The sequence below is a fragment of the Nicotiana tomentosiformis genome, unplaced genomic scaffold (genome assembly GCF_000390325.3).
Source record: "Nicotiana tomentosiformis unplaced genomic scaffold, ASM39032v3 Un00103, whole genome shotgun sequence".
NCBI lineage: Eukaryota > Viridiplantae > Streptophyta > Magnoliopsida > Solanales > Solanaceae > Nicotiana > Nicotiana tomentosiformis.
The window spans coordinates 38,161-47,661 of NW_027174662.1; positions in this window are offsets into that span (position 1 = coordinate 38,161).

The following is a 9,501-nucleotide window of genomic DNA, read 5'->3' on the forward strand; positions in this document are numbered from 1 at the left end:
CTCTGAACGGGAATAAACCAGAATATCATCAATAAATACTATCACGAACAGATCTAAAAATGGCCGGAATAGGCTATTCATCAAGTCCATAAATACAGCGGGTGCATTAGTCAACCCGAAGGACATGACAAGGAACTCGAAGTGGCCATATCGGGTCCTGAAGGCTGTCTTCGGAATATCTTTTTCCCGAACTCTGACCTGGTGGTACCCCGACCTCAAATCAATCTTGGAAAAGCATCTAGCTCCCTGCAACTGATCAAACAAGTCATCGATCCTTGGAAGTGGATACTTATTCTTAATAGTTACCTTGTTCAACTGCCTATAATCGATACACATCCTCAGCGAGCCGTCTTTCTTCCGCACAAATAGTACCGGTGCACCCCAAGGTGAGGTACTGGGCCTAATGTAACCTTTCTCCAGCAAATCTTTTAACTGCTCCTTCAACTCCTTCAATTCGGCAGGTGCCATTCTATACGGAGGGACGGATATTGGTTGAGTTCCTGGAAGCAAATCGATGCTAAAATCAATCTCTCGCTCTGGAGGAATACCTGGAAGCTCATCTGGAAACACATATGCATACTCTTTGACTATGGGAATAGACTGAAGTGTAGGTATCTCAGCATCTGCATCTCTAACTCGCACAATATGATAAATGCACCCTTTTGCGATCATTTTCCTCGCCTTCAGATAGGAAATAAACCTACCTCTGGGTGTTGGTGTATTACCTACCCATTCAAGGACTGGCTCACCCGGAAAATGAAATTTGGCTACCTTTGCTCGGCAATCAACTGTGGCATAGCAAGCTGCCAACCAGTCCATGCCCATGATAGCATCAAAGTCCATCATCTCTAGCTCAACTAGGTCAGCTGAGGTCTGACAACTACAAATTGTCACCGTACAACCTCGGTAAACCCGTCTAGTAATAATCGATTCTCCGACCGGTGTAGATACCGCAAAAGGATCACTTAGTATTTCAGGCACTATACCAAACTTCCTCGCGACAAATGGGGTAATATACGATAAAGTAGATCCTGGGTCTATCAAAGCATAAGCATCGTGAGAGCAAATGGTTAATATACCTGTCACAACGTCTGGTGAAGACTCCTGGTCCTGTCGACCCGCTAAAGCATAGATACGGTTCTGATTACCACTTGAACTGGAACCTCTACCTCTGCCTCGACCTCTACCAGCCGAAGACTGAGACTCACGCCTTGAAGGATGCACGGACATAGACGATCCTGTTGCTGAACTCGCTGGTTGTGCCATTCCCCCAGAATCTCTATTTGGGCAATCTCGCATCATATGCCCCGGACGCCCACATGTATAACAAGCATCAGAACCTGCTCGGCATTGACCCAAGTGTCCTCTACCACAGATGTCACACCGCGGAGGAAATGACCATGTCTGCGCAGAACCTCGTTGTCGCTGCAAACCCGACGCCCGTGAGCTCTCACCTGGTCCTGACTGAGTATAGCGGTCATACCCGTAACCCTGTAACTGAGGTGGCGGAGGCCTAGGTGGCCGTCCGAAGTACTGGGTCCTATAACTACCCTGAGATTGCTCCTGAGACCTGGGAAATCTCATCCTCTTACGTTGCCCTTGCTCAGCCCTCTCTGTACCCTGCTGCCGATGCCTACCCCTTTCTATATTCTGGGCGAATGCCTGAATCCGGGAGATATCCATACTATCCTGCAATGCAGCGGTGGCACATGCCTCGGTTAACTCTGGGGCTAACCCTGCTATAAACCTGTGAATCCTGTCCCGCATAGTAGAAACTATGGATGGTGCATATCTGGCCAATGAGTCAAAATGGAGACTATACTCTCGAACACTCATATTACCCTGCTTGAGGGCTAGAAACTGATCGACTCGAGCCTGTCGGATCTCCCGCGGTAAGTACTGGTCAAGGAAAGCATCTGAAAAATTCTCCCAAATAGCTGGAGGTGTATCACGTCCCCTGGACCTCTCCCATCCCTCATACCAAAGGATGGCTATATCTCGGAGTCGAAAAGCTGCTAGCTCAACTGCCTCTTTCTCCGTGGCATGCATAACACGAAAGATCCTGTGAAGCTGATCTATGAAATCCTGCGGGTCCTCCCTCTGATCTGTCCCCGTGAACTCTGGGGGACTCAAAGCAATAAACTCTCGGACCCTTGAACTCCCAGACCCCTCAGAAGTTCCTGCACTAGCTGATGCCCTAGCATGTTGCTGGGTAGCTACCAACTGTGTCAACAAATGCACCGCACTCCTTAAGTCCTGATCTGATGGAAGTGGAGGGGGAACTGGATGTGCGGTTTCCCTAGGAATCTCCGTAGTTGGTGGAGGAGCCGGTAATGGCTGAGTAGGGGTCTCCCCTTGAGCCTCAGACTGGGCCCCATCTACTGGGGGTACCCTGTTGGTCCCCTCACCTACTACTGTATCTCTCCTCTGGCTAGCCGTAGTCTTCCTAGTCACCGTCATCTGTGCATGCAAACACCAACACATAAGTTTAATTCAAATTTCCTATAACTCAGTTCTATAGCACGATTTAGATTTCAAAGAAGTGTAACCTACTCCTAAATGCCCTGTAGTTCCTTGCTTATTTAATGTGGTGCACAACACATCTATAAACAAGACCCTACTAGACACGGCTTGTAGACTCCCTAGGACAGAACTGCTCTGATACCAAGTTTGTCATGCCCCGAACCTAGGAGCGAGACAAGCACCCCGTGCCTCACCTAACCTGGCGTACCAAATTGCGACTAAGGGACTCTGAACACATAATGTCATACTTTGGCCATGGGGCCACCTTGCAAGACAATTTGCGAAGCAAAATATAAAACTGAATGGAAACTAGCACTAACTAAATATCAATATAAAGCTAGGCCGACAAGGCCGTCATAGCTACTACAGCTGACAAACCACCAATTTATACAAACCCAACATACTGCACTAACCAACAGGATATGCCTACAAGCCTCTACTGATAGATGTACTGTGATCGGAACAGGGCCCCGACCTACCCATAACATATATACAGATATACATAAGATGTACACAAAACTCTAGTCCTGGCAACTCCGAAAGACGTGGAGCTTACCGATCAGGCGGAACTCGGAAAACACCTACTGAGGAGGTCTACCCGTCTGTCTGTCTGAACCTGCACGCATGAAATGCAGCGCCCCCAAAAAAGGGACGTCAGTACGAAATAATGTACCGAGTATGTAAGGCAATAAAATAACTGAAATCTGAAACTGAACTGATAATATGATAACTGAAATTAACTGGGAGTCAAAGATGATCTGGAGATATACTTACCTGCTGATACTGACTCAACTCCTTCAATATAGTAAGTAAAATAATTGTACGGCCTTATAAGGCTCGGTATATATAACTGCTCTGCCATAGTAGGCTCGCTTATAGGCGCTCGGCCATACTAGGCTATGTATCTCGACCATGCTGGGCTCGCTCATAGGCGCTCGGCCACAGTAGGCTCGGTATATAACTTTCCATCTGATCAGAGGTTGCCCAATAGGGGCCTGCCCATCGATTATAGCTCGATGGTAATGAAAATACTGTAATACTGTATATATAGGCTTGCTGCTCTCTTGACTGAAAGAAGACAATACTAAAATTGAATATAGAGTCTCGATAAGGAATAATATTGTAACTTATGAGACTAGAATAGTGTGAATAAATTCATGAATATGAACTTCTCTTTTTGTCTCATTACTAACACATGTAGCTACGAGATCATGCCAAAATGAAGGAAGGCTTAGCCTTAACATACCTTATCACAATCTTTTCAATCACCAAGTTGAACTCACCTCTTCGCACCTTAATCTACAAGAATGATAATAATACTATCGTTAAGTTATGAAAGGTACAACTATCGCACAACGAACGACAAACCTATTTTGTATTAAAACGGGCAGCATCTCCCCTATAATATGCCCTTCCTCCAACTTCAAGATAACACCAACAATACAAGGACAGAACAATAACAACATATATACATCATTTTCCAGCCCTATATACACCATCAAATACTACAAAACAGCCCAACACACCCCAATCTCTTCGTACACAAAACGACCACCGTAGTAGTGTCAAACGATCCGAAAATGTTATGACGAACGACCAGCCAACCACCCTACATTTATATGGTGTTTATAAACCCCCTTCCTCCTCCAAAACTCCACAAAATAGTAATAAAACACGCAGCCCAACAGCAACACAAAACAGTCCACAAAACAGTCCGCTACAAGTGAATAACTCGAACTCACGGCTTCCGATCACCATCCCGTGAGTTCTTACAAGTATAGAACGACTTACCATGAATTTACAGCAGAAAAAATGGATGAAAGAGAGCAGTAAACTCACCTTATTTGTTGGATAACTCAGCTCCTATCTTGGTTCTTCAAACTCTAAGTTTTACCTCCAATTGGAACTTGAAAGGGAGAGAAAATCAATTAGGGTTTGTGGGAAATTTTTGGGAGGATTCTTTGCAGAGCTTATGTCTGGTTATTATGCTCTATTTTAAGTCTAATATATGAAGAAAATAGGCCCTTAAAAGGCCTCTTTGGACGACCCGAAATGGCCCATTTTTGGGCTTTCATTTAAGCAAGTAGGTGACACACCTACTTGTCACCTAGCAACTTGCGCAGTATCGCAAAAATGCACATATCTCTCTACTCCGATGTCGTATTGACAAATGGTTTAATGAGTTGGAAAATAGACTCATAGATCTTTAATTTGATGGGTAGAACACACCATAACTCTAAGTATATTGGGAGAAAATTGCAGTTACATTTGACCCAAAGTTTCAGTAAAACTTATGAATGTAACTTGTGATGACTTTCATCGACTTTTGTTCCACAACTCGCTTGACTTAAAAACATAACACACGGATGTAATACGACTAATATAAATCATAACATAATCTCTTTATCATGTTAATCACCCTAGTCTCACCCCAAAGGTACATGTTATAACATTCCCAACTTGTCGACTTTCGATGAAACATTGTTTTATTTAATTGCTTTAGCTTCTGAACTGTCCAACCCTCTTTGTACTTGTTGTTCATGATCTTCAATATTTGTAACCTCAGAGGTAACATGATTAACTTACTTTATATACTTTTAAATATTATCTCATTTTTTTGTCCTACATTAGTTTGCTTACGACGCATTTTTACATACGAAAATATAGGGTGTAACATCACTCCCCCCTTGGGAACATTCGTCCTCGAATGTTTACTCTTGGAGACTTTGGAAACTTTTTCCAGAGTATCCTTGGTACACTAGGTTAAAATTTCCTGGAGATGGTAATTTTCCTATTGGCAGGAAGAATTGGAACATGAAATATAAGGATGCTACCTCTGCTGCTCAAGCAGTGGCTGAGTTTGCAGAACATGCAAGCCTAGCTGCCAGAGATATTGTAGAACTTTAAAGGCAATATTGTATTGATGATGGTGGTTCATGCCACTTAGGTTATAAGGATGAAAGGTTGGAACATGGGCAATCATTTCCTAGAGATGGTAATGGTAATTTTTCTATTGGCAGGCAGTATTGGAACATGAAATTTAAGGATGCTACCTCTACTGCTCAAGCAGCGGCTGAGTTTGGAGAACATGCAAGCCTAGCTGCCAGAGCTGTTGGAGAACTTTCAAGGCAATATTGTGTTGATGATGGTGGTTCATGCCACTTAGGTTTCAAGGATGAAAGGTTAGAAAATGGGCAAGCATTTCCTGGAGATGGTAATGGTAATTTTTCTATTGGCAAGCAGAATTGGAACTGGAAAATTAAGGATGCTACCTCTGCTGCTCAAGCAACGGCTGAGTTTGCAGAACATGCAAGCCTAGCTGCCAGAGCTGTTGTAGAACTTTCAAGGCAATATTGTGTTGATGATGGTGGTTCATGCCACTTAGGTTTCAAGGATGAAACGTTGGAAAATGGGCAAGCATTTCCTGGAGATGGTAATTTTTCTATTGGCAGGAAGAATTGGAACATGAAATTTAAGGATGCTACCTCTGCTGCTCAAGCAGCGGCTGAGTTTGGAGAACATGCAAGCCTAGCTGCCAGAGCTATTGGAGAACTTTCAAGGCAATATTGTGTTGATGATGGTGGTTCATGCCACTTAGGTTTCAAGGATGAAAGGTTGGAACATGGGCAATCATTTCCTGGAGATGGTAATTTTTCTATTGGCAGGAAGAATTGGAACATGAAATTTAAGGATGCTACCTCTACTGCTCATGCAGTGGCTGAGTTTGCAGAACATGCAAGCCTAGCTACTAGAGCTGTTGTAGTACTTTCAAGGCAATATTGTGTTGATGTTGGTGGTTCGTGCCACTTAGGTTTCAAGGATGAAAGGTTGGAACATGGGCAATCATTTCCTTGAGATGGTAATGGTAAGTTTTCTATTGGCAGGCAGTATTGGAACATGAAATTTAAGGATGTTACCTCTGCTGCTCAAGCAGCGGCTGAGTTTGGAGAACATGCGAGCCTAGCTGCCAGAGCTGTTGGAGAACATTCAAGGCAATATTGTGTTAATGATGGTGGTTCATGCCACTTAGGTTTCAAGGATGAAAGGTTCAAAAATATGCAAGCATTTCCTGGAGATAGTAATGGTAATTTTTCTGTTGGCAAGAAGAATTGGAACATTAAATTTAAGGATGCTACCTCTGCTACTCAAGCAGCGGCTGAGTTTGCAGAACATGCAAGCCTAGCTACTAGAGTTGTTGTAGAACTTTCAAGACAATATTGTGTTGATGATGGTGGTTCATGCCACTTAGGTTTCAAGGATGAAAGGTTGGAACATGTGCAATCATTTCCTTGAGATGGTAATGGTAATTTTTCTGTTGGCAAGTAGAATTGGAACATGAAATTTAAGGATGCTACCTCTTCTACTCAAGCAGCGGCTGAGTTTGGAGAACATGCAAGCCTAGCTGCCAGAGCTGTTGGAGAACTTTCAAGGCAATATTGTGTTGATGATGGTGGTTCATGGCACTTAGGTTTCAAGGATGAAAGGTTCGAACATGGACAATAATTTCCTGGAGATGGTAATGGTAATTTTTCTGTTGGCAAGCAGAATTGGAACATGAAATTTATGGATGCTACCTCTGCTGCTCAAGCAGCGGCAGAGTTTGCAGAACATGCAAGCCTAGCTGCCATAGCTGTTGTAGAACTTTCAAGGCAATATTGTGTTGATGATAGTAGTTCATGCCACTTAGGTTTCAAGGATTAAAGGTTGGAACATGGGCAATCATTTCCTGGAGATGGTAATTTTTCTATTGGCAGGAAGAATTGGAACATGAAATTTAAGGATGCTACCTCTACTGCTCATGCAGTGGCTGAGTTTGCAGAACATGCAAGCCTAGCTGCCAGAGCTATTGTAGAACTTTAAAGGCAATATTGTGTTGATGATGGTGGTTCATGCCACATAGGTTTCAAGGATGAAAGGTTGGAACATGGGCAATCATTTCCTAGAGATGGTAATGGTAATTTTTCTATTGGCAGGCAGTATTAAAACATGAAATTTAAGGATGCTACCTCTGCTGCTCAAGCAGCGGCTGAGTTTGGAGAACATGGAAGCCTAGCTGCCAGAGCTATTGTAGAACTTTCAAGGCAATATTGTGTTGATGATGGTAGTTCATGCCACTTAGGTTTCAAAGGATGAAAGGTTGGAACATGGGCAATCATTTCCTGGAGATGGTAATTTTCCTATTGGCAGGAAGAATTGGAACATGAAATATAAGGATGCTACCTCTGCTGCTCAAGCGGTGGCTGAGTTTGCAGAACATGCAAGCCTAGCTGCCAGAGATATTGTAGAACTTTAAAGGAAATATTGTATTGATGATGGTGGTTCATGCCACTTAGGTTTCAAGGATGAAAGGTTGGAACATGGGCAATCATTTCCTTGAGATGGTAATGGTAAGTTTTCTATTGGCAGGCAGTATTGGAACATGAAATTTAAGGATGTTACCTCTGCTGCTCAAGCAGCGGCTGAGTTTGGAGAACATGCGAGCCTAGCTGCCAGAGCTGTTGGAGAACATTCAAGGCAATATTGTGTTGATGATGGTGGTTCATGCCACTTAGGTTTCAACGATGAAAGGTTCAAAAATATGCAAGCATTTCCTGGAGATAGTAATGGTAATTTTTTTGTTGGCAAGAAGAATTGGAACGTTAAATTTAAGGATGCTACCTCTGCTACTCAAGCAGCGGCTGAGTTTGCAGAACATGCAAGCCTAGCTACTAGAGTTGTTGTAGAACTTTCAAGACAATATTGTGTTGATGATGGTGGTTCATGCCACTTAGGTTTCAAGGATGAAAGGTTGGAACATGTGCAATCATTTTCTTGAGATGGTAATGGTAATTTTTCTGTTGGCAAGTAGAATTGGAACATGAAATTTAAGGATGCTACCTCTTCTACTCAAGCAGCGGCTGAGTTTGGAGAATATGCAAGCCTAGCTGCCAGAGCTGTTGCAGAACTTTCAAGGCAATATTGTGTTGATGATGGTGGTTCATGCCACTTAGGTTTCAAGGATGAAAGGTCGGAACATGGACAATCATTTCCTGGAGATGGTAATGGTAATTTTTCTGTTGGCAAGCAGAATTGGAACATGAAATTTATGGATGCTACCTCTGCTGCTCAAGCAGCGGCAGAGTTTGCAGAACATGCAAGCCTAGCTGCCATAGCTGTTGTAGAACTTTCAAGGCAATATTGTGTTGATGATAGTAGTTCATGCCACTTAGGTTTCAAGGATGAAAGGTTGGAACATGGGCAATCATTTCCTTGAGATGGTAATGGTAATTTTTCTATTGGCAGGCAGTATTGAACATGAAATTTAAGGATGCTACCTCTGCTGCTCAAGCAGCGGCTTAGTTTGGAGAACATGCAAGCCTAGCTGCCAGAGCTATTGTAGAACTTTCAAGGCAATATTGTGTTGATGATGGTGGTTCATGCCACTTAGGTTTCAAGGATGAAAGGTTGGAACATGGGCAATCATTTCCTGGAGATGGTAATTTTTCTATTGGCAGGAAGAATTGGAACATGAAATATAAGGATGCTACCTCTGCTGCTCAAGCAGCGGCTGAGTTTGGAGAACATGCAAGCCTAGCTGCCAGAGCTGTTGGAGAACTTTCAAGGCAATATTGTGTTGATGATGGTGGTTCATGCCACTTAGGTTTCAAGGAAGAAAGGTTGTAACATGGCCAATCATTTCCTGGAGATGGTAATGGTAATTTTTCTATTGGCAGGCAGTATTGGAACATGAAATTTTAGGATGCTACCTCTGCTGCTCAAGCAACGGCTGAGTTTGGAGAACATGCAAGCCTAGCTGCTAGAGCTGTTGGAGAACTTTCAAGGCAATATTGTGTTGATGATTGTGGTTCATGCCACTTAGGTTTCAAGGATGAAAGGTTGGAACATGGGCAAGTATTTCCTGGAGATGATAATGGTAATTTTTCTGTTGGCAAGCAGAATTGGAACATGAAATTTAAGGGATGCTACCTCTGCTGCTCA